This window comes from Protopterus annectens, chromosome 1.part0, assembly GCF_019279795.1.
Source record: "Protopterus annectens isolate FY-2018-M chromosome 1.part0, PAN1.0, whole genome shotgun sequence".
NCBI classification, from domain to species: Eukaryota; Metazoa; Chordata; order Ceratodontiformes; family Protopteridae; genus Protopterus; species Protopterus annectens.
This window is the reverse complement of record NC_056725.1, coordinates 709590640-709617067: the sequence shown is the minus strand read 5'-3', so window position 1 is coordinate 709617067 and position 26428 is coordinate 709590640. Positions and strand designations below refer to the sequence as shown.

Genomic DNA, 26428 nt, shown 5'->3' with positions numbered 1-26428 from the left:
TAGACTTCCCATGCATGTCAAGCAGAGCACCTCACTGGCCCTCTTCAAAAGAAATCTTGATGAGTGAGTGGGAAATAGAAAGTTCACCCTGGGGATCACTCCAGTGGCTGTACTTGATAGAGGCACTGGGAACTAACGTTGGGCGGCATGATGCCTGGGCACTTCTATGGGCTAGACGTGTAAAGACTCCAGGGCCATTAGCCTAGTACACACCTATGAACCTATAATTGGTATGGTAGTCAAGAAAAGATGGCTGTATTTGCAGATTATATAATTTTATACCTGACAAAACCAGAAACAGACATTAAAGTGTTGTGGAACATTTTGAGACAGTTTCAAATCTTTTCCAATATAAAATCAGTCAAGCTAAAACAAAGGCAAAAGCTGTAAATTATGTACCCACATATGAATTGGTTCAGCATTATCCATATTTATGGGGACATGATAGAATGAAGTATTTAGGAATATAGATTAAGAATAATTCTGATGTGGCAGCTAAGGATATGTGGGAAGAGACTAAACAAAAAGATAATACAAAAACTGAGAAAGTGGAAAATTTGTTATCTGAATAACAGTAGTAAGATACAAGCAGTTAACATGGTTTTAGTCCTATTAGTTTTATACACAGGGCAGGCATATTTTTGTCAACCAAAGGAGAAGTTGTGGATTAAGAGCTGAAGGACTTTATCTGGGAGGGGAAGATGGCAAGAGTCAAGTGGGATAAGATTCTTCCAGTAGAACAGTGCAGATTGGGTTTACCCGATTTGAAGGGGTATTTCAGAGTTACACAGTCAAGGCTCCTATACACAGCACAGACAGAAAACTATAATTCAAAGTGGAAAGGGGTGATGATGAAACAGGAGGAAGTTGAAGAAATAAGGACAGACTGGGATTTTGGATGCAGGCCTTTAAGAACAACTATAATTATATGGACTATTATATCTATAAGTAGTAGAATGTGTCCCAAGAACTAAGCCAACACCGGAATGCAGAAAGGAGATTCTGCCAACAGGGATGACTGTAATTAGGAATACACCATTTCCCATACTCACCTGATGGCTACTCTTCTCTATGCTTCATCTATCTATACAAATTTTTCCAAAACTAACCTAAACAAACTAGCAACTTCCTACAACAACATTGTCAGATTTGCCACTGGTTCACCATATAGAACTCATCACTGTTTAAACCTCAAACAACTAGGCTGCTTGAACTCCAAAACCAGCTACTATTTCAGCAATTTACAATTACCCACAAGATTCTCTTTCACACCAATGACTCCTATTCTTTGTAGCATTGCAACTCCTTACAGAAATCTCACTACCCTATGCTCAGCAAATAAACTACAAATATCCACCCTGAAATCCCTCAATAAAGCCGGAGACTCCCTCTTTGCAAATTCTGTGGGTAAGAGTTGGAACAAACTTCCCAGCAACCTACAATTACTTCCATCCTTATCACTATTCAAACAGCAGCTAAAACTACACCTTAAAGAACACTGGTTATGCCCATGTACTAATCCAGATTAACACCTGCCAGCTATCATATTTTCTTTCCCCCCTCTACTACCCACTAGAGCACAATCACATATTATTCATTCATAGTCAATAATGTAGTTTTTATATTTCCTTCTAACTTCATTAAACTTACTCTTCTTTTTTCTATAATCACTCTCCACCTACTGATATTGTTCTACCTCACTGCTAACTCCTATGCTACCATTGACATTTCACTCTTCCTAATATTCTTCTATGTCTTTGTTGATACTTATGCTACCTACGACATTTCAAGCAAACCTTGTCTAACATAACAACCAGATGGTACCTTTCACCCCTCCACTCTTTTCTTCTTATCCAAATACTGCTAATCTTTATTCCTCTTGTATATACTACTGATTCGACACCCTAACTTTTCCTTCTCTAATCTTGTTTGTTACTTCTTTGCTAACCTCTCTTTCTCTAATGTTGTTTGTTACTTCTTTGCTAACCCAATCCTTTTTTGATCTAATTTTTTTTTCCTTGTACCATTATTGCTGTTTATCTGCTTGCTATTGAAGCTACTTTAGTTCTTTAATAGACACCCTTTAGCTATGAACTGCACTTATTCTTTGTAATAATTTACTGTTCACAATTTTACTTTTATTTGCAATCCTGTTACATGACCTTATATTGGAGCTTGCATTAATTCTTTGTAGTAATGTACTATTTACAATTTATTTTTAATTTTATTTGTAGTCCTGATACATTACCTTAATGTTGGAGCTTATCTCCCCGGGCCTCTACTGAAAATGGACATGTATCCCGTTAGACTAGCCCGGTCAACAAATGTAAAATAAAATAAATAATAAAAATAAACAGACAATAGGTAAGAGTGGGCTGGAATTTATTGGAAAAAATGGCAAAGGAACCAAGGGACTGGGAGCAAATAACTAGAGAGGAAAATATGATAGAATGAGAAGAAGCCAAGAATTACTTTGGATTGCAGGTTAGAGACTGCCTTCCCTACCAAGGACTGATATCAGAATATGGGCAAAGAGAAAGAAATAGGGGTATCCTAAATGAAAGACCACTACTGGTAGAGTTTTTAGTAGAATCTAGAACAGAAGCTGTCATTAAAAAAAGGATTAGTTAGTACAGCATATAAAATATTGCATAACTATATGAATGAATCAGAAGAGGTTGGAAAAGATTGGGAAAAGAGATTGGATAAGCAATTCACAAATAAACAATGGAAGGATATATGTATGTCTCCCAAATATGCAACAAAATCTAGAAAATTTAGGATTTTTACTTGGAAATGTTTACATAGATATTCTTGTACCCCAAGTAAACTCCAGATAATTTTTCCTCAGGTTGACAGGAAATGTTGGAAGTGTGATGGGGAAGAAACAGGTGATGGGAACATATTTTCTGGGACTACGCAGAGTTGGTGGGCTTTAAGGATTCCCTGCGGGATGCATTGTTGGAGATGCTGGGTGGGCAGATCAGTGTGACAAGGGAGATTTTTTTTGAGCTATGATACAGAATCGGAATCGCCTAGACATGGTAAGGCCTTGCTGTGTCTAATTATGCCGGTTGCCAAAAAAGCAATTACTAGAAAATGGAAATCAAAATCTAAACCAATTATACTAAAAGTAGTGAATATAGTAACAGAGATAAAACAACTGAAACTGAGATCTTTAGAAAAGGGTAGGAACAAACTACATAGGAAAAACTGGAAATTGTGGGAACAATACATACAAGGGAGGAATGAGGTTTAAAAGAAGGCAGGATTTAAATGAACTATGTAATGTTTGACTGAAGATGATCGGGTAGATTATAAGTGATGTATAATGTTTGCAACTTGGAGTGTGTCACTATGGTTTGTGATATTAAATGGTTACAACTAGCACAGTGTTGGTGTGGATTGTTTTCATTTGTATAAATGTCTGATTGCCTAGGTCATAACTAAGTGATGGTTTAATAAAGATATTTCTTGTTTAAAAAGGGCAGGAATACGATAATTTATGTAATGCTGTGTAGGTTATATGATATATAGCAATATATGTGGAAGTATAATGTTTGTAAACGTGAACTTGTTACTAGAGTTAGATATAAGTATAAATTTGTCTATGTCACAAGTGATAATTCAATAAAGATGTTTTAAAAAAATGTTCTGCCCATCTATGCCATAGCCCCATACTTCTCAACCTCTCAGTGCAAGAAATCTGGATACAGACAAAAATATTAGGTGGACAAAGGCCCCAAAACAAGGACAGGTGTTCTTACAAGCTTAGAAAATTGGCTGAGGAAAAATCTGGACATTCCGAGAAAATCTGGACAGTTGAGAGGTGCCCTCAAATTAGCACTATTAACTTGAGGACTTGACAGATTGAGGATGTGAATTAATAATTTTCTGAAGTAAAATAAGTCCAAAACCATGATTATTGGCATTATTTATAAAGTGTAATTCACCTTTTCTCCAAAAGTCAACTCGTTTTAGAAAGGATTAAGTGGGACAGCGCTAAATGTTTAGTCAAAATCAGGGATGGCTCTAAATATGAGGAACAGATGAGCGGTATGTACAAATAATCGCTTTTCATAGGTAGGTACTAGGCTATCGGCCCTGGGGCCTATACAAGCCCAGCCAAAAAGGTACCCTGGCTTTTGCCACCCAATAAAATTATTTTCCTGTGCCACTGTTGAGCAGAGCCACAGAGGTGACCCCCGGGGTGAATTTCCTATTTCCCATCCAATCATCAAGATTTTTCTTAAGGAGTGCTAATGAGGAGCTTTGTTTAATATAGATAGGTAGTTTATTCCAGAGTATGGGAAGTCTCTGGGACAGGAATTTTAACCTCTTATTTCCAGAATCAGGAAGGGATAAAACTAAATATTCGGGTGCAGCAGAACAGATCATGGGCAACTTTTAAATATTGTCACTATCGACTTAAAACGGTGACAGAAGAATAAAAGGGCTTGAATTGTTATTCAATTAGTCTATAACTGAAAATTATTATGATTATTTGTTAACTGTAATCTTTTTACTAAAACTGCTCGCCTAACCCCCCCCCCACCCCACCCCACTACACCACACACACAGGCAGGCAAGTCTAAAATTTCTAGTTATGTTACTTTCATTTTCCGCTTCTTTCTCTCATCGTGTACTCCTCGACCAACTCCAACTAGCGTATCTTTGCTACTCGAGAAAAGTATGCCATCGCAGTTAGGCAAATGCTGAGAACATGACTCTAAAAGCCATTACTTTTACTTGACACCATCGTGGGCGTATATTTGTGTGCTACTCCTTTAATGACGATTGTGTGAAGAAGCTGAGGAGAGAAGCAGTAGCGTACACAGTTACAATCCATGGCTTCCCACACAAACTTCACGCATTCCAAGAAAAGTGCTAAAAACAGCACACCAGACCGGAGGTAACAGGCGTCTACTCTTTTCTGACACTGTTAACAATATCGTTAAACTATGCGTTACTTTATTTTAAAAGCACAAACTGACACTTTCATCCCCGGAGCCAGCTTGCAGACTGAACGATGCAATTAAAACATACCGTCACCAAGAACCAACCATTGCACTGAGTAACCCGCAGTCAGAGCTGAAGAAGTAGAAAATATCGTTGTAATAAACACGTGTTTAGACTAGTCTAGCCTTAAGGCAGCACAGCTTCTACCGCGCCCCACAAAGACACATAAACACACACGCAACTACCGACTGGATTCAGTGATATAAATTCTTCCGAAATACAAGGGACAGGAGGCTGTGAGGATCACTTTGGACACATTTTACCATTTTGCGTATCTTTCGCTGTAAATGGATCGTACCTAGGCAGCCCTGCTTCAATAGGTAAGTCGATAATTTGCTCTTCCAACCTTTCCTCCAGCGATAAAGCGCTGAAACAAACGCAACGGAGTAGTAGCTGCCCAAAATATGGATAATGCGTGCTAAGGAGACTGACACCAGGAGAATAAAAGTAAAACCCAGTATGGTAAATGCGTATAATTCATAAATGCATTGCCAAAGCAGTTTCATCTATTGAATTCTGTTCATTCTGTTGAATTCATATATGTTTATCGAAGGTAACGTTCCATTATCATTTCATATTTGTTTAATGGTATTGTACTGGCTATCTTTAATTACTGTGCTTTTCTGACCAGGCGCAAGCAGCGGTCACTTGTTTTCAAAAGAGATTTGTTGCGTGTGTGTTTTTTGCCTACAGTCAGCCCACATTAAACTGGAGAACAGGATAAGAAAAAAAATAAAACCCTGCTCTAGATATAAGAAGTTGATTTACAACGGGGTCTGTCTTGTAATAGTGTACTGTAGTTGTGTGGGTATATATGTGTTTGTGGGGGGATGTATGGATTTGGCCACGCCTATTGTGCTAACAGGGCATTTACCTACTAGAACTTTGAAAACGATGGATTCAAGTAAGTGTGTGTGTGATACCTATAACTGTACATATTTTCATCCTATATTTTTAGTCTGTTTTTAATGAAATTGTGGTTTTCTGGCAAATTAGTGGAAAACCATTGGTGTGATGTATGTATGAATATTGTATTATATTGCTTTGACATAAGGAGACAGATTTGCCAGTTTTCCTTACATTCCCTTAATGTTTGTTCCACCAGCAGCCGCATTTCATCTTGAATCTCCCTGTGCATTCCTTCCCAGTTCCCAGCAACCAGCCCTGTAATTCCATGAATCCACGACACTCGTAAAATCGTATTTTAGCCGAAAGAAGAAGGTGGTTCAAAAAGCTGTGTGTATGTACACCTATACACACAGGTGTGTGTACATTCAGGTATATATGACTATCGATATAATAGATGTGTGTAGGTACAGACCCACACACTTATGAAAATTACTGAACTCAACAGCTCCATATTTTGAATTCCTTTGAGTGTTTAATTTTGTTAATCCCAATTATGCTTAAATAAAGGGATTGTGAAAGCAGTATGTCAGAGAAGTATAAAAACAGAATTATGTTGCTGCAAATTTCTTTTGTAGGATTAGGGAAAATGAAGGAAATGTTAAATAAGTTATATTCTTTCACACAAAAAAATATTTGTGATATGGTATGTCCAAAAGTGTATCCAGTAGATATTTGTAGTCAGGTAATTTCTCAGTAGGTGTGGGGTGGGTGGCATCATAGTAAATAAAAGCCAACACATTTTTCATTGCTAACCATAGCATGATTCATTCTGTCGACCACAGCTGTGCCACTGCCATAAGGACTTACTATACTCTTAACTGTTGCTGTGTACTTGCCCCACACATCAATATGTACAGTATATGGAAGCCCTTTTCTCTGGGTAGGTATTACATTTTATCACCATTATCATCATCATCATCAGCAGCAGTAGCATTTTCTAGTGTTATGCGGTGTCAGTGCAGAAGACTATGGTTTCTATTCCCATACACTTCAGAGCAGCATATAAGGGGGCTGCACTGCTGAGTATGTCATCCTTTTGATGAGATGTTAAACTGAGGTCCCATCTGCTTGAGTTGGTTACTGAGGTGGATGTATGGTTTCTATTCCCATACACTTCAGAGCAGCATACAAGGGGGCTGCACTGCTGAGTATGTCATCCTTTTGATGAGATGTTAAACTGAGGTCCCATCTGCTTGAGTTGGTTACTGAGGTGGATGTAAAAGATCGTACAGCACCTATCAAAAAGAATTTCCCCTAAGTGTAAATAAATATCTCCTTGAGTCTCTCCAGAAGAGCAAGGCAACTAGCCTAGTGGGACTAACCCCGTTAACAAAGGGTAAGTAATGTTTATCCTAGTGAGAGTCGCTAAAGTACACTAGGTTTCCCTGCCCCCAGCAGCAGTTCAGGTCAGCATGTGGGATCCCAAAATGTTCCCAGGCAATTTGTGATACATAATCCCTCTGATATGGTTTGGGTCTGGCATGGAGCCTCCTCCCATGGGCTATGTTTGGTGCATCTCCCATGGGAGGAGTCTAGGAGGGTGTCCTCACAAGGTGGGATATCACTTCTGCTCAATACAAAGATGCACCGACTTGTTCTCCAAGGTCCTTCAAATTGCTGAGTTCTTCACTGTTTCACAGATTGAGTCCATCAACCCTCCAAAGGTACCACATTCCTGCTGTCTGTGTCCATAATCTCATCCATTTTATCAGTACCTGAACCTAGACCATAGTTGAAAATGAGGACATGGGCTGAGCAGTAAATGGACTGTTTTATCCTATGAATCAGCTCTTGCTTTCCAGCCTCTGCCAGAACACCTGCAGTACTGCTGCCACTGTACCTATCCACCAAGATCTATAGCTGAATATTTGTAGTGTGCACCATATTGCAAAACACGACTAAGCAGTAAAAGCTTCCAACAGTTGTGACCCATCCCAACAAGGCTTGTTGTAGCTGTTGGCACAGTGGTTGAAGAGCATTGCAGTCAGATGAGCAACAGACAGTTGCAGGACCCCATATGAGGCAAAGGCATGTACAGTACATCACATCATCTGGACCTCAGCTATGAGACATAATACAGACAACACAGATGAAAATGTTGCACACATTATGAAAGCTAGGCTATGCAACACAGTGTGTGGACTGAACATGCTTGTGCAGCAGAAATTATCTTTATACACGCACGGTATGGGTAGGTTATGGTCATTGAACATATCCGGGTCCAGGGTCATGTGAGGTGGATGTGATAGCCATCAATGGTTCTTAGGACCACCTTTAAAAGCTGGTGGTACTTCCCCTGTAAATATTGTGCTGTGTTTAGAGACTTCTCAGAAGTAATCCTTCTTCATTTACTTTGCGATCTAAGTAAATTCCACTGTAATTCTCCTCCTATTGGCTCACATTGCTAAAACTGGTGTTTCCAAATCTGGAGATTGATGAGTATTTATGGTTGCAAGCATGAGCCTAGCCTTTTTTTGGAGTGGTGGGATATGTGATTGGATCGGACAGCTTTGCTGTCTGAGGAATAGTCTGTGCCATCTGGATACAAGGTGCTTGTGACAAGTAACCTTGCATCCTAATTCTTTACTGGCTAAGGACAACATGACCTTTAGAGGCAGTCTTGGCATTTACCATGAACCTTACAGAAGCATGAATGGAAGCATCATTAGCCACCAGTGATCTGAGTATTGCCATCTGCTCTCTGTCCTTATACTCCATGCCACTGTACAGGTTCTGCATGTCATCCTATAGGCTATCCACATGCTGTGTAGTCCAAATAGCACACTCACCATCTTTACAATGCTGCTGGCAATGGCTGTCTATATCTGGAACCCTGATATGTACATCAAATGATTTATCCCAAATGTTGCACTTAATTCAGGGGCAGTCGGGGATACCTATGGGACCTGTATGCACATCAGAGGCAGTGTGGCTCACAAAATATCATGAGCTACGGAGTCTTATGCAGTGTGGGTGGGATTTACAGTTTCAGGATGTCCACCAAACACTGGTGAAAGTGGGAGTTCAACTTGTCCCACCACAGGGTCCTTGTATGTGAGGGTTGTATGTGTGTGAGCTGTTTCATGCTACTATTGACCATTCCACTAGCAGACTGTACCTTGTATACGCTGCCATCATTGCCAGTCATAGCTGACCTTCCGATTATCAGGCATGATTTGGCCTATTGTGCTCACCCCTCCACCAGGAGAATCTGCAAAAATGTAAGCACAGGATACCCGATGCATTACTCTTACATATGTCAAAACTCCCTTTCCCATATGGCAGACATGCTGGTGAATGACACAGTATGTGAGTAGTATATGGGCACATACATATCTTGTTGTGCAGCATGTTTCATTTGCAGTCTGTAGGTACCTAGGGACATGTATGCAGAAGTGACTTGGTGACTAACCCCCGGATTTACGAAAGCTTGCACTGAGTGCAAGAAGAGGGTAGGAGCTCACGCCGGCAATATGTCTGCTGTGCGATCCAGGTATAGCTGGCAGGGGCATGCAGGAGAGCTGCTAAAGCTACTCTTGCACGGACAGCGTCATGGTATGCAAATTACCTCATTTGCTGGTGAAAGCCATGCAAATGAGGTAAATTTGCGATCCAGGAAACACTAACCTGTCCATGGAAGATTAGTGTTAGCTGCAGAAATGTATTCCGTTGGTAACTGAGTACATTTCTGCAAATAGCTAAACGGAGCTATGACAGCTCCAAATAAAGAATGCATACAGTTGAGGAAGCATGTCATTGGCCAAATATAAGGCCATTGGCATTATATAATGTTTATAAATATAACAATTTAACTTTTTTCCTGATGTTTAAGCATAGCGCAGCACCGCGCAAATGTGCACCGCTTATAAAAACAAGAAAATAATTAAAAAAAAAAAAGCCAAAAATAGACATTTTCACTAAAAAGCTTATTCTGCCATGCAGGTGAATGGCAGGCTGAAGACAACATGGCCACTGAGTAGTAGTTGCTAAGGGGGGAAGTTCAGTGTGAGAGATGTAACCATGCATTAGTATGCAATCCTATGCAAATGAGGATAAGGATAGTGAATCCCAATTTTCCCCAGCATGTGAGGCATGTCCCAAGAGTGTAGGAGTAGTTCAGTAGAATATAGGTGACATGAGGGGGTGTGTCAGACGGGCTGTAAGCTAATTGGAGCACAGTGGCTTGTGTTTGCTTTGAGTTACTCACGATTGAAAGAGGCGTGCCTACAGTTGTCCTATTTGAAAACCTCAAACTAAAGGTACACACTGTTAAAAGATAGGAAACTCCTTGCAAACATGCACACAGCGTGTGCACGCGTTTGTGCTTGTTTGCGCGTCGCTGCCCCTGGCAGAAACAGAAAGGCAAAAGGAAGGAAAAGAAGTAGTAGGAAGTTAACCAAGGAGAACTAGCAGAGTTGCCAGGTGAAATCAATCAGAATCAGCCAATTACACAGGCAGCAGACTAGCCCAACACTTTAAACTCTGCAAATACCATCCCCCCCATGTTTTTTTTTTCAAGAACTCTGCAACACTGCAGTATACAAAGAGGGAAAGCTTAAAAAGCTTAAGTCAGACAAAATGTTAAGGGCTGCTCTTGCTATCATAAACCAACATGTGCAAGGTGCTGAGGGTGGTGATGTTGTGAATGCTGCTGAGCAACCCACAGTGATGAGACTGAGAAGAGTGTACAGACCTGGGGTAACCTACCAGGGGCTACATGAGCTGGAGATAGTGGAGCACTATAGGATGGACAGAGACCTCCTACAGCAAATTGAGCTTTACCAGCCATGCCTCACACACAGAACCAAAAGAGGGGAACCCATCCCAGTGGATACCAAGGTATGTGTAGGCCTAAGAATACTAGCTATAGGTACCTTCCAAAGACCAACTGGTGATATGATGGGGATTTCACAGGCATCAGCATCCAGGGTACTCCACCAGTTCCAAGATGCCATGTCAGCACATGTCGGAGACCATGTATATTTCCCCAATTCCCATGAGGCATTGACCAGCAATATGCGTCTTTTCCACCAATTAGCAGAATACCCTGAGGTAGTGGGTGCAATAGACTGCACTCGCATATGCATCAAAGCACCACCCGATGAGTGGGGTAGGGTCTACATCAACTGCAAGGGCTTCCCCTCCAACTGCCAGTTTGTGTGCGATGCCCAGGGCATAATAATGAATGTGTGTGCTGGATGCCCTGGAAGCTATCACGATTCCCACATTTGGCATCTGACCCAGCTGTACCAGAGATTTGCCAGTGGGGACATCCCTGAGGGTCACCTAGTGGGGGATGCTGGATATGCACTGGAGCCGTGGCTGATGACACCCATCAGAAATGCACACACACCTGAACAAGAACTCCATAATGAGGCACATGCACAAACAAGAAACATAACTGAGTGTGTGTTTGGGATGCTCAAGTCACGGTACCGGTGCCTGGACACATCTGGTGGAGCCTTGCAGTACTCCCCGACTACATGTACCCAAATTGTTATGGTATGTGCCATGCTGCACAATATGATCCTGCGGAAACAGCTGCAGCAGGAACAGCATGGGGCAGGGCCAAACAGCCCCCCACCATTGTCAAGGCCTGCACAGGCACAGCGTGACTCAGAGGAGGAACAACCTGAGCCTGCCCCAGTAGGCAGAAGGAGGCGTGCCCAGTATGCCCTGGCCTTGGCAAAGAGGCAATACATAGCACATACACTGACTCAGTAGGAACCCTGGAAATGACTCCTCTCTCTGACTTGCCCATACAGTAAAAGGGATGCCTAACTTGACACTATGTGCATCCGACATAGGCAGCCCTGCAGCACCACCTGAGGCATGAGTGCCCTATTTTAAGCAATATAAAGCACTGCTAAGCACATTTTACCAGTATTGAGCATATTTAAATACATGTGGGCGTAGCTGTGCACTGCGCTAACCAGCACAACATCGGGCAAAGTCGGGTAAACACGATCACACCTGCTTTACTGTTCCTTAACCAGGCAGGTCTGCCCAGCAGGAACACAAACAGCAGTGACAGGGCTCGAACTCAGGATACTGTGCACTATAGTCACAGTACTGAACCACTAAGCCATGACAGAATTTCACTGGCACAGACGCAACTTAAGTCACTCACACATACCAGTTGGGGGGGGGGGGGTCACATACCTAACAGTCTCAGCCAGCAGGACAATTGTAGACAAACGCAAACACAAACAAATGCTGTATCATGCCCTCTGAAGAGGCATATGCGTAACCTCCCCCCAGGCCTATGCAGACGGATAACAACAGGCCAGGCAGTATGATGTGGGTTGGGTAGGCTATGAAGTCACAAACTAATATGCGTGTAATTAGAAGCTAAGGTCTGTAGTACAGTAGTATGCCTCAAGCCAGTATGATAGGCAACAGTACAGACTGAAATGGAATACCTGGCATAGCAGTGCAGGCCTAGCAAATGTGTGTAAGTGTCAGGTGTACCCCTCATCCTATGTACACCCACAGTAACAATCGGGTGTGCCCCCCCCCGGGTAGAAATGTACAAATAATAGCTGTCCCCCTGTATGTAGAAATGTTGAGAAGTCTATGCAAATTGACTCATGGAAGCCCTGCAGGCACAGCGCGCTTCCTGTCTTTGTACAACACAAAGGTGAGTCCTGAAATAAAAAACAACTTGAATTTTCACACACATATATAGTATATATGCCCATAGTGGGCATGCTCACACTCTTAAACAAATTTAGCAAATGTCAGTCAACGGCATACTGAAAGGTCATACTGAACATGCTCACACACTTGGGCCATGTCTGAGTACAGCAGTGGGCCACACGTATCTGGCAGTTGCAGTTCTTACTCCAGACACATGTCACTATTCACAAATCCTGCTTTGCGCACACAGTGATATGAAAATAGACCCAAATAATATATTGGACCCCTGTCGTAATCAAACTATGTAATACAAGTACTTAAGTTGTTCAAAGAAAGTGAAAATCCAAGAAGATCAATAAATTTCTGATCAGTATCATCAGGAAACAATGAGCACTCCTAACATTATCCAAGCCAAGCTCTGCCAAAAATATTGCCAAAGAATCCATAGAGAACCATGAAGCTTTCTTTAGCTATGTCATAAATAAAGTAAACTCTTATATGTTTTGAGTCAGTGCAAAGTGTAAATGAATACACGTACATGACTGACATTGCCAACATCTTGTCAGACAGGTTCATACATATTTATCCCCCTTTCACTGACAAAAAAGGCCCATTACCATACCTGAAAATTGTGAAAACCCAGAAATCGCATTTACAATGGTTAAACAGCTCTATCCAAACCTAAAAACACGGCGTCGATGGGATGACATGGTGTCCCTGGCTGTGTCATATGTGAACTCCAAAACAAACAGACCCTGCACCTGAACAGTCTGAGACTCACCCTCTGCACAGGATGTGAAACTGTTGAATGGGTTACAGCAACATTTGGCACACTCCACAAGTGTTGGTGCACAACAGACCATGGGAACTATTGTCTCATAAGCCAGATCTGCAAGGCCATGGAGTTCATCATTATGAACTTGTAAACAGAGCTACTGGGAGCCTACAAACACCCAACCCTACCCATTTTGGTTTGGTCAGGGCCAGGTCATGGTCCCTAAATCTGCTAGACAGTTTTCAAGGCAGTTACCCAGGACATATATCAATGAAATGAGCTCCATACGGCCTACATAGACCTTGAAAATCCCTTTTCCAACATCCCACACACGTCGTATCCACAAAATCAACAACCTGTGCATAAACACGTATGTCATCTGATGGATTGCCAACTGAGGCACAGAAAGATCCCACAAGGTAAGAATTGTGGTTTCCCTGTTGGACTGTAAGCTGGTAACAACTGCTGTCCCCCATGGCTCAGTCCTGGGACCCCTCCTGTTAACTCCACAGACTACTCTAACTATAGACCTATTGCTCTCCTCTCACCTTTGGCTAAGATTATGGAGAAATGTATCCACCTTCAACTTGTACAATATCTCTCTCTTCATAAAATAATAGCAAACTGTCAACATGGCTATAGACCACATCACAGTACTACCACTGCCCTGCTTTCCTTTGTAGATACTATTAATTGGAACCGCAACAACAACTTACTCTCTTCTGCCCTCTTCATTGACCTCTCCAAAGCATTCGATATGGTCAACCACTCTTTATTACTTAATACTCTTGAATCCCTCTCATTTGATATCCCAGCCATCAAATGGTTTAAATCCTACCTTACAAACAGAAAACAAGCAGTTCTTTGGGATAACCACACTTCTTCACTTTTGCCCATTTCTATTGGCGTACCACAAGGCTCTATCCTTGGCCCACTTCTCTTCTCCCTCTTCATTAATGATCTTCAAACAATAATCCCTCAACCTGCATTCAATACGCTGATGATTCTACTCTCATCTGCTCAGCATCTTCTACCCCAGAACTTATCTCTCTCACCCAAAAGGTGTTTAATACCGTAGAAACATGGTTCTCTAGTCGATTCCTCTTACTAAATGCTAAAAAAACTAAACTTCTTCTTTTTACACCCACATCCAGGGCCTCCCCCTTACATTTCTCCATCTCCTCCAACAGTGCCACTGTCATCTCACCCGACACTTCAACTAAACTGTTAGGTATTACCATAGACAATAATCTTTCTTTTGACCAACACATTAACAACTCCATAAAACTAGTTAACAGAAAAATAGGATCCTTATATCGAATTAGACCATTTCTTACACCTTCTACTAGAACAAGGATTGCTCACTCCCATCTTATTTCTACTCTTCTCTATGCTTCACCTATCTTCACCAACCTCAAAAAAAACAACCTTAACAAACTGGCAACCTGCTATAATAACATTGCCAGCGCTACTGGTAACCCCTATAAAACCCATCACTGTCTTAACTTAAAACTTCTAGGCTGGCTAGAGTTTCAAAACTATCTTATAATCCATCAACTCTCTATTGCCCATAAAATACTGTACCAACCTAATAATACCCCGATACTCTCACAACTCATAATCCCCTATACCAATCTCAACTCTCTCCGCTCTTCTAGTAAACTCCTAACAAGTACAATAAAATCAAATAACAATGCTGGCGACTCACTATTTACCAATGCGGTAGGGAAAAAATGGAATTTGTTACCTTCTAATATAACAAATATTACATCATTGCCTCTTTTCAAACAAAATATTAAACTGCATTTCCAAAATCACTGGCTTTGTTCCTGTAATAAACCTGATTAACTTTCCACTAGTACTCCCTAATTCTAAAACTTTTCTCTCTTACTCCTTTCTCTTTTCTCTACTTGGCTTCCTGTTTTACCCCCTCTGCTTCTATACCTGTTATCTACCTTAACTTGCTCTCTTTTCCACATTCAATCCTTTCTTTTTCTCCCTTTTTTTCTTTTTACTCTACTTTCCTTACCTCCAATCCTTGCTTTCATCTTCTGATAAGTATGTGTCAACTTGTATAATGTCATCTAGACTGTAATTGTATGTTACAGTAATTAACACAAGTAGTAGTACTTTCCATTGAAGGGTTTGCATGTTTTTGTTTTTTGCAAACTCTATTACTAACTCTATTATCATTATTGTTATTATTATTTTTGTATGATGGTTTTTCTGTATGTATCTTACTTCTGTGGAGCTTTTCTCCCCGGGCCGCTACTGAAAATGGAATTATCTCCAGCTAGACTGGCCCGGTCAACAAATGTAAAATAAAATAAAAATAAATAAAATGTAGGTCAAAGGAGGTTCCCTCTACTCATCACTCATCAGAGAGTACCACGACACACTTGCGATGAATCTGACTAGGCACCTTCAGCAGCTGGAAAGACCACTGAAGTACCTCAACAAGAGGATTACTGGCCTCAAACAATTACCCCATGCAACAAGAATGAAGTAACTCAATCTGTACTTTGTTGCATATCGTCTACTCAGGCGATCTCTGTCCAACAGACAGGTTCATGTCCAATGCAGAACTGATGTACATGCTCTATCAGAAGTAAACCCAAGCTCACTGTGCCACATGGTCTAGGGATATAATCATCACAACAATAAATAGAACATGTTGGAGGGATACATTACTAACTCAGACTTCCATTGCTGTAGAACAGGCTCCCAACCTACATTAAGCTGAGTCCCTCACTGACACTCTTCCAGAAGAGCCTTGATGTGAGTGTATGTGAAACTGAACTGTCACACCATGGATCACTTCATCAGCTCTACTACACAGAGGCATAGGGAACTAACCCCATGTGTGGTGATAGCTGCACACACTGGCCATACTAATATATGCCTTCAAGCAGATAGCTTATTACCTACCTATGTACCTATATATGTAAGGGGGACACAGTATAATAAGCCAAAGATGGATGGGCAGAGATGTGTGTAAGAGGGTGACCATGACAGGGAGCCATCCAGGACTGTCACACCCAGCACACATCCCAATGGCACAAAAGACATGAGGTGCACATCTCACCCACTGTACATAATAGCCAGCAGTATCTGTAAGCATTACAGTGTATGTGGTGCATGTGCCTGCTGTACAACATGACTGTACAATGAAGTACACATCTACTATCTTTAGACATGTACCTGTCACATAGGTTCATAGGTATATAGTAGACTATCTTCACAAAGGCATATATTAGCCTAGGCAAGTTGTGCAGCTTTCACCACCCCATTGGTTAGTCTCCTAAGCCCTCGTTCTAATAGTTGGTACCCTAAGTCCTCTTCTAGTGGGGCTGCTGATGTGATGCCTGGCGTGAATTGTCTTGTTTCCCATCCACTCATCAAGGTTCCTATTGAAGAGTGTCAGCAAGGGGCTCTGTCTGATGTACATTGGGACTCTGTTCCACAGTAAGGCAAGTGTCTGGGATGGTACTCTATCCCACCAGCATGTTGTATTCATTGTTGTGATGAGGTTCATATCCTAGAGTGTGTAGTGTGACTCAATTTTGTTATCCTTAGATGGAGCATGTTCAACAGTTATGTGTTGGGCATGGCTCTGTATGTTAGGCAGAGTGTGCCTCTGAGTAGGTGGTACCCAACTGAGAACAGATTTAGTTTTACCAGTTGTGTTGCATAACACAACTGTTTGAGGCCAGTAATCCTCTTGGTGAGGTACCTCTGTGGTCTCTCCAGCTGCTGGATATGCTTAGTCGAGTGCATACAAAATGGTGCATTGTACTCAATGATGGGTCTGATGACTTAAGAGTAGAGGGCCACCACTACCTCTTTTGATCCTGATGCAAACCCTTTGTTGATTAGGTGGGCCACACAGGATTTCCTAATCACTTTGGCAACATGGTTGTCAAAGGAAAGATGACTATCTACTCTTGTCCCCAGATCCCTTATTACCTTGTCAGTTTTTAGGGGGTAACACATATGTGGTAGTTTGGGGGTACTTTGTTTTACCCAAAGGGGATTACTATGCATTCTTTCACATTGAGCTTGAGGCCATAATTCTGACACCACACATCTGTCTCAAGAGTCCCTTCTGGACAATATTTGTGTCATCCGGGGAATCTGTTATGGCAAACACTTTACAGTTCCCAGCAAACCTAGTCAACCACAACCCTCCTGTGTTGGCATGTACTTCTGAGAAGTATTTGCCAAACAAGAGGGGCCCCAGGACTGAACCCTGTGGGAAACCAGTTGTTACCAGTTTAGAGTCTGACATGTAGCCAGAAACTCTTAATTTGTGGGATCTATCTGTGAGCCAGTTTGCAGTCCATCTTGTGATGTATGGATTTATGCCCAGGTTGGTGAGTTTGTCTATGATACCTGACTGGGGAATGGTGTCAAAGGCCTTAGAGAGGTATAGGTAGGCTGTGTGGAGCTCCTTTCAATCATCTGTAGGCTGGGTAACTGTCTCAAAGAAATCCACCCAGTTCAGGAGGCATGATCTGCATTTGACTAAGCCAAACTGGGTGTGCTCAACTGTGTGAAGGTTCCCAATGTCTTTATAGTTGACTTCCATTATGATTGGTTCCATTGGCTTGCAGATCAGACTCGTCTGGCTTATAGGGCGGGAATGCCAAGGGTCTTTTATGGCCCACCCCTGTGGAGTGGGAAGAACGTTGCTGTGCAACATTCTATGGGTACATATCCTGTAGAGAGGATGTGGAGAGAGGTGTAGGTATCCTTGATGAATATGGATACATCCCCACCCTATGTGCTGTGATCCAGGTTCTGATGCTGGAAGGTATGGAATGAGTAGTATACTGGTAGTGCTGGTGTGCTCTTTGGAGCTTTGAACTAGGTTTCTGTTACTGCACAGATATCAATATTCTCCATACTGAGAAGTGTCTCGAGTGTGTGCATTTGGAGGTTGAGACTTCTGGCAATGAGTAGCATTTAGCTCACTTTGTGGTTATTTGTGTTGGTTACGGGGTTTGGTTTGTCCTGAGTGACCGGTGTTCCACACCTGAAGTCAATGCCTCATTGGTCCGATCTGACCATAAGCTAATTACCCTACATATCCACATTCTGCCCCCACCCTCCATTAAGGAAACCATGTTAAAACATTTCTCCAAGGCCAACGTCATGCTTCTTAAGACAGAAGTGGTGAACTTCATGACACCCATGCAGATGGACAATACAGTTACGACTACTGAATCCTACACAATTGCATTTTATAAGCACTTTGAGTGCATCGGTCGTGCTATCCCAAACAGAACCAAGAGGCTATCCTCCAGAAAAAGGAAGCAAATCTGGTGGTCTCCTGCCATAAACAAACTGTACAACAGAAGGAAGAAACTGTTGCAAAAGAGAGTAAAATCCCATGAGTGGAGGAGCTCCCTGGTCAGCCTCGGTAAGAAGCTGCAATCCCTGATAAAATCCTCCAAAGCTAGTTATGAAAACAAAATCACCACTGATTACAGCCACAAAGCATTCTATAGCTATGTTAATCTCAATGGCAACACTCAGATCTGCTCTGAGTTACAGCACAATGGCACTAAATATACAGACCCAACTGATATTGCCAACATCCTGGCAGATAGGTTCAGTGCTAACTTTACCCCCCTCTCACCCATTAAAGAGCCCATCTCTATACTGGAAGAATGCAAAGTTCCTGTAAACACGGCTGCACAGGTAAAATCCACACTCTCCAAAGCCAGGAACACAGCATCCATGGGATCAGACATCTCAGGCTGCGTTCTACACGAACTACAGAATGAACTGGCACCACACCTAAGTACCATGTTCAGTCATAGCCTCACCTCAGGCTTTGTGCCTGCTGAATGGCGCACAGCGACAGTTATCCCACTACACAAGGGGGGAGCCACCACGGACCCCAGGAACTAGTGCCCCATTAGCCTGATGAGCCTATTCTGCAAGGCCATGGAATGTATGATCATGGAACTTATAAACAAAGACATTGGTAATCTCCAAACTCTGGACCTCAACCAGTTCGGGTTTGTAAAAGGCAGATCATGTCTCCAAAACCTGATAGACTTTGAAGCAGTCACCAAAGCCGTAGACAAGGGTAAGGTGGTTCACACAGCCTATCTAGATCTTGCCAAGGCTTTTGACACCATCCCCCACTCTGGAATTATAGATAAACTCACTAAACTAGGTATAAATCCCTATGTCACAAGATGGTTTGCCAACTGGCTCACTGACAGAGCCCACACTGTGAAAGTAGCAGACTCCAACTCCGACTTCAGGCCAGTGACAAGTGGAGTACCACAGGGTTCAGTCCTGGGTCCTGCCCTGTTTGGTATCTACTTTTCTGAAGTACAGGCTAACACAGAAGGTCTTTGGCTAATGAAGTTCGCAGATGACTGCAAACTAGGAGCCATAATCGAAACTACTAATGATGTGGACATCCTACAAAAGGGCCTCACTGAGACAGATGCCTGGTGTCAAAGCCATGGCCTCAAGCTCAATGCCAAAAAGTGCATTGTCATCCCCTTTGGTAAAAACTCTGTACCCATGAACTACAACATAGGCGGTAGTATACTTAACACCGAAAGTGTGATAAGAGACCTTGGGACACAGGTGGACAGTAGTCTCTCCTTTGATAATCACATCACCACAGTAGTCCGGAAATCATTCTATGTGGCACACCTCATCACAAAAGGTTTCTCATGGAGGAAAAAAAGAGGTAATTGTTCCCCTCTACTCATCACTCATTAGATCCATTATAGAGTACAATGCCCGTTTTGGTATGTACCTCGCAAGACATCTACAACAACTGGAAAGGCCGCAGAAATACCTCACAAAGAGGATTACCGGCCTCAAACATATGCCCTACACAGACAGTCTCAAAAAGTCCAGCTTTAGTCCATCGCATATCGCCTACTCAGAGGTGATCTCTGCCTAACATACAAAGTTATGTCAAACCCAGAGCTGTTGGACATGCTCCACTTAAAGAAATCCCAATCCCTCCGAGCTACACGCTCTAGGGACCTAAACCTTGTCACCACAATAAACAGAACATGCCGGAGGGATAGATTCCTGTCCCAGAGACTTCCCATACTCCAGAATAAACTACCTATCTATATCAAACAAAGCTCCTCATTAGCACTCTTCAAGAAAAATCTTGATGATTGGATGAGAAATAGGAAATTCACCCCGGGGATCACTTCTGTGTCTCTGCTTGACAGTGGCACAGGAAAATACATTTCTTGGGTGGCAAAAGCCAGGGTACCTTTTTGGCTGGGCTTGTATAAGCTCCAGGGCCGATAGCCTAGTACCTACCTATGAACCTTGCCTAAAAAGGGTAATATGGGGACAGCAAGAGCCTTGGCCAGTATTCAGAAGCATAGGGGTGACAGGTGCAAACCATCTTTAGCGAAGCAACGAGGCTTGTCTATCCAGTCATCACAGGCAGACTGGATCCCCTTGGAATGACACCAGAAGCTCAGCCAATTGTTGAAGTTTATCATCTTTCTGTTCTATTGCAGTATCATGTACGTGAAGGTAAGATGCTACTCAAGGTCAGGGTCATACCAGCCTGGGCTACATGATCATAGAGCTACTATATATCTCTTGTCATGTTGTCCTGGGAGGTATATCTCGGATCATTCACACTGACGTGTACAAAGACTGTGTCATATATGTACCTTTTCCAGAGTGATGTAAGTGCTTGTGTTATGTGGCAGATCATAGCACCTGACAAACAACTGACAGTAACCTTCTCCTTGTCCAGCCGAGTGAGTGGAGCATCTATGTGCCTGACTATGGAGTCGCCTATTACTACTGCTTTGGTGTATTATGTGTTTTCTGGTGTGTGTTTGGAGGTGCTTGTTGCTTGCTTGTCTGCTTAGGAGGACACTCTCTCTTTTTCAGATTAATATTTGTATTCTCTGAGTATGGTAATGTGTATTTATGTGTGTGTGTTGCTGGTGCTTATATTGTAGGTCTATGTGAGACTGGAGTTGTGGTTGTATGACCTTACTCCTCTTGACTGTATTGTCCAGTATTGGGATGACAGAGCTTAGCCACCGGTTTGACCCTGTGTGCGCCAGCATGTGGTGCATCAACCCATATATGATATGGTCATGGCCTATGCATATAATATACTTACAGTACACCAAGTATGATAAGCCTGCTGAGGTTAGCAAATGTGAAAAAAACCTTTGGGCAAACTGTCAGCGAGTAATGTCTGTATTGCACCCTGTAACTCCATATTGCTTGCTGAAGTGTAAAGACGTGCTTAGTTTGGATTAAGAACCCCGCACTTGCCAACTGTGTGTGTGTGTGTGTGTGTGTGTGTGTGTGTGTGTGTGTGTGTGTGTGTGTGTGTCTCTGTCTCTCCCTGGGGAGAGAGCAACCTTTTTGGAGACTACTCACACCCCTTAAAAGTGGTATACTCAAATTTGTCAAGTTTGATGATGTCACCATCCTACAAATATACCTGTGGAAAGGTGAAATCCCAGTAATGTGTATAGCGCATTGTGTACTGTAGTATCATAATGTAGTTAGGTAGGTGTTTGAATCCTGCACTTGTCAACTGTGTGTGCGTGTCTCCCTGGGGAGGAGCAACCTTTTTGGAGACTACTCATAGGTTCATAGGTTGGTACTAGGCTATCGGCCCTAAGGCCTATAGCCATAACAATTCCCTAGAAATTTCTTCCCACAATATTTACTTCTCTGGGCCTTTGTCTAGCAGGGCGACTGACATGATCCCCGAGGTGAATTTCCTATCTCCCATCCAATCATCAAGGTTCCTTTTGAAGAGGGCAAATGAGGCACTCTGCTTGACATGTATGAGCAGTCTATTCCAGAGTATGGGAAGTCTCTGGGTCAGGAACCTATCCCTCCAGCATGTTTTGTTCATTGTGATGATAAGGTTTAGATCCCTGGCGCGTGTGGCTCTGAGGGATTGGGATTTCTTTAAGTGGAGCATGTCCAACAGCTCAGGGTTTGACATGGCCTTGCATGTTAAGCAGAGATCGCCTCTGGAGTTTTTTTAGACGGTCAGCATATGGCATCTGCTTTAGGCCTGTGATTCTTTTAGTGAGGTATTTCTGTGGCCTTTCCAGCTGTTGCAGATGTCTTGTGAGGTACATACCAAATGGGGCATTATACTCTATAATGGGTCTAATGAGGGATGAGTACAGTGGGACAATGACCTCCTTTTTTCTGGATGAAAAGCCCTTAGTGATGAGGTGTGCCACATAGAAGGATTTCCTGACTGTTGTGATGTGGTTATCGAAAGTGAGACCACTGTCCACTTTTGTGTCCCAAAGTCTCTCATCACACTTTCAATGTTTAGTGTCCTGCCACCTATGTTGTAGTTCATGGGTACATGTTTTTTTTTTTCAAAGGGGATAACTATACATTTCTTGGCATTAAGCTTGAGCCCATGGCTCTGGCACCAGTCATCTGTTTCTGTAAGGCCCTTTTGTAGAAAATCCACATCATTTGGGGATTCAATAATGGCTCCCAGTTTGCAGTCATCTGCAAACTTTGTTAGCCAGAGTCCCTTAGTGTTGGCCTGTACTTCAGAGAAGTAGATGCCAAGCAAGAGTGGTCCCAGGACTGAACCCTGAGGTACTCCACTTGTTTGGAGCTGGATTTGGAGTCTGCTACTTTGACAGTCTGGGTTCTGTCAGTAAGCCAGTTGGTAACCCATTGAGTGACGTAGGGATTTATGCCCAGCTTAGTAAGTTTATCTATGATTCCAGAAGGCTTTGGCGAGGTCCAGATAGGCTGTGTGGACCGCCTTACCCTCGTCCACAGCTCTGGATACCGATTCGAAGAAGTCAGTCAGATTCAGGAGACAGGATCTGCCCTTCACAAACCCAAACTGGGTGGGGTCCAGTGTTTGAAGATTGCCAATGTCTTTGTTTATAAGTTCCATGATAATGCGTTCCATGCCCTTGCAGATCAGGCTTGTTAGACTGATGGGATGGTAGTTCCCGGGATCCAAGGCGGATCTTCCCTTGTGGAGCGGGATAACTGTAGCTGTGCACCACTCAGTGGGCACGAAGCTGGAGGTGAGGCTATGATTAAACATGACACTTAGGTGGGGTGCCAGTTCATTTTGTAGTTCATGTAGTACACAGCCTGGGATGTCATCTGGTCGCATGGATGCTGATTCTTGGCTTTGGAGAGTGCTGTTTCTACCCATGTGGCTGTGATTATCGGAATTTGGCAATCTTTTGGTATTGAGATGGGCCCTTTAGGGGGTGAGAGGGGGGGTGAAGTTGGCACTAAATCGATCTGCCAGGATATTGGCAATATCCTTGGGATCAGTATATTTAATGCCATTCTGTTGTAGCTCAGAGCAGATCTGAGCATTGCCATTTAGATTCTTGTCATAACTATAGAATGCCTTGTGGTTGTCTTTGGCAATTTTATTTTCGTAACTAGGTTTTGAGGATTTTATGAGGGATCTCGGCTTCCTACTGAGGCTGGTGAGGGAGTTTTTTGCATCCTGGGATTTTCTTCTTTTCTGCAACAGTTTCTTCCTCCTGTTGTATAGTTTGTTTATAGCAGGGGACCACCGGATTGATCTCCTTTTTTTTGGAGAAGAGCATCTTGGTTCTTTTTGGGATGGCACGATTCATGCACGAGTGGATGTGCTCATGCAGTGCCTTGTGTAGGATTCTGCAGTCAGACTTCCAGATCCCGTCTGCGTGGGTGTTGTGAAGTTTGTCACTTTTGACTTGGAGAAGTTTTTTACGGAGGTTTCCTTACTGGGGGGTGGGGTTGGGATGTGGATGTCAAGGGTGATTTGCTTATTGTCAGACCTGACCAATTTTTTACGGAGGTTTCCTTACTGGGGGGGTGGGGGTGGGATGTGGATGTCAAGGGTGATTTGCTTATTGTCAGACCTGACCAATGAGGGGGTGACCACTGGTGTGGAGCATCTATCTCCCATGTTGGTAATGACCAGGTCTAGGATATTGGAGCCCCTGGTGGGACAATGGATTAGTTGATCCAGGGCGCTGGAATTTATGAATTCCAAGAACCGTTGGGAAAAGGAGTTGGTACCCGAGTAGTTTTCCCAATTAATGGCAGGGTAGCTGAAATCACCCAGTATTAGGGTGTTTGTTTGTATCTTAATATTTTCCAGTATGTTTAGGAAGGTGTAGTGAGAATCTTGGGGTATGGTGGGGGATCTGTAGCAAGCTACAATTTGGGTTGCAGTCTTATCTAGTGTTAGTTGCACCTAGAGAATTTCAGATGCATTGTGTTGGGCAACTAGCCTGGAGGTGTGAATATCCTTGATGAATATGGACACTCCTCCACCTTTAGTGTTTCAGTCTTGGTTTTGTGGCCAAAAAGTGTGGTAAGAATTGTAGCCTGGTATTGCAGGGGTGCTCTCTGGAGCCTTGAACCAGGTCTCAGTCACTGCACAGATATCGATGTTCTCCATTTTTAGGAGTGCCTCGAGAGAGAGTGCATTTTGAGGTTTAGACTTCTAGCATTGAGTACCTTAAAAGTGGTGTACTTATCTTTGTCAAGTCTGATGATGTCACCATCCTGCAAATATACCTGTGGGAAGGTGATATCCCAGTAATGTGTATAGCGCCTTGTGTAAATGCATACTGCTGTAGTATCATAGTGTAGTTAGGAAAGAGTTTGAATCTTGCACTTGCTGACTGTGTGTGTGTGTGTTCCAGGTGTGTGAGAGTGTGTGATACCGTTGGTCAATGTGGAGTGGGTTTTGATTTTTCTAGTGTATGACATATCCCAATGACAACTGTATGTGCATTACACATGTAAGGTAGCTGTGGGGCAAAGCCATATATATACATGTGACCTCAATTATTTCATAGGTGAGTACTCTGCTTTCTCTATGAAAGCATCTGTTATCTTTGCCAGAGCGTGCTGGCGCTTTCCAGACCTTAGGTCACTTCTGTATGCTTGTGGCAAGCTTAGCCACTGCATTGATCACTGGGCTACGTCTTCTGTTTCACATCCCCTTATCATGGTTTCTATTGAATAGTGTGAGTGAGGGTTTATGCTTGAGGTATATTTGAATCCTATTCCAAAGCAAGCAAAGTCTGGCAGAGATGACTAATCATTATAGGTGTGCAACAACCTCTGTGGATCTGCATGCAAACCCTTTATTGTTTATGTGCTCCACAGAGAGATTTCCAAAACCCTTTGGTTAATGTGATTATCAAAGGAGAGATGACTAAAGACATGGCTCTATGTATACATTAGTACCTGTTCCACATTTTGGGGGCTACTACCTATGTGGTATTCTGGGGATACTTATTTTTCTAAAAGTGGATAACTGTGCTTTCTTTGGCTTCTAGCTTTACAGCATGAGTTTGACACCAGATATCTGTCTCTATTATACCCTTTTGGAGGATGTGTGTGTCATCTGGAGAATAAAGTATAGCCCTTAGTATGCATTTTCATCAAACGTGGGCAGACCTAGCCCTACTGTGTTTGTTCGTACCTAAGAAAGCTATATTCCAAACAGGAGTGGTCCCAGGACTGAGTGCAGGTGAATACCACTTGTTACTGGCATAGAATTGTACATGGAAGCTGCAAATGTTACCGTCTGTCCTACATCTGTGCGTCAGTTGTCAGTCCATCATCTAACAGTCGTTTATGGTCAGTCTGTTGAGGTTATGTATAATGCCAGAATGTGGAATGGGTATGAATTGCTGGTGAGCTATAGCTTGCCTGTGTGGAGCTCCCTTCCCTCACATATAGCCTTGTTAACTGGCTTGAAGTCTACTAGGTGTAGGAGCCATGATCTGGCCTTTAGAGAACCTAAGTGGGTATGGTGCGGTGTTTGCAGGTTCATAATGTCTCTGTTAATGAGTTCCATAATGCTGTGCTCCATAGCCTTCCAGATAACATTTGTCTGGCATATAGGGTGAGAGTTTCCAGGATCTGTTGTAGTTCTACCCTTAATCAATTTATGTTAACATTTGCACTGGGTGTGACGAGGGTGGACAGGATTAGGAATAAGTATATTGGAGGGTCAGTCCAGGTTTGAAGGTTAGTAGACCAAGCCAGATAGGCAGGCTAAAGTTAGGAATAAGTATATTGGCAGAG

The 26428-nt window shown here is 42.6% G+C and overlaps 1 protein-coding gene across 1 annotated transcript in view; it reads left to right on the top strand.

Annotated features, from left to right (window-relative positions):
• The first annotated feature begins 4632 nt into the window (after nt 1-4632).
• LOC122794233 (N-acetyllactosaminide beta-1,3-N-acetylglucosaminyltransferase 2-like) overlaps nt 4633-26428 on the top strand; it is an 803750-nt gene continuing 781954 nt past the window's right edge. The window contains exon 1 of the mRNA XM_044062471.1: nt 4633-5339. The gene's annotated coding sequence lies outside the window, so the exon portion shown is untranslated. The remainder of the gene's footprint in view (nt 5340-26428) is intronic.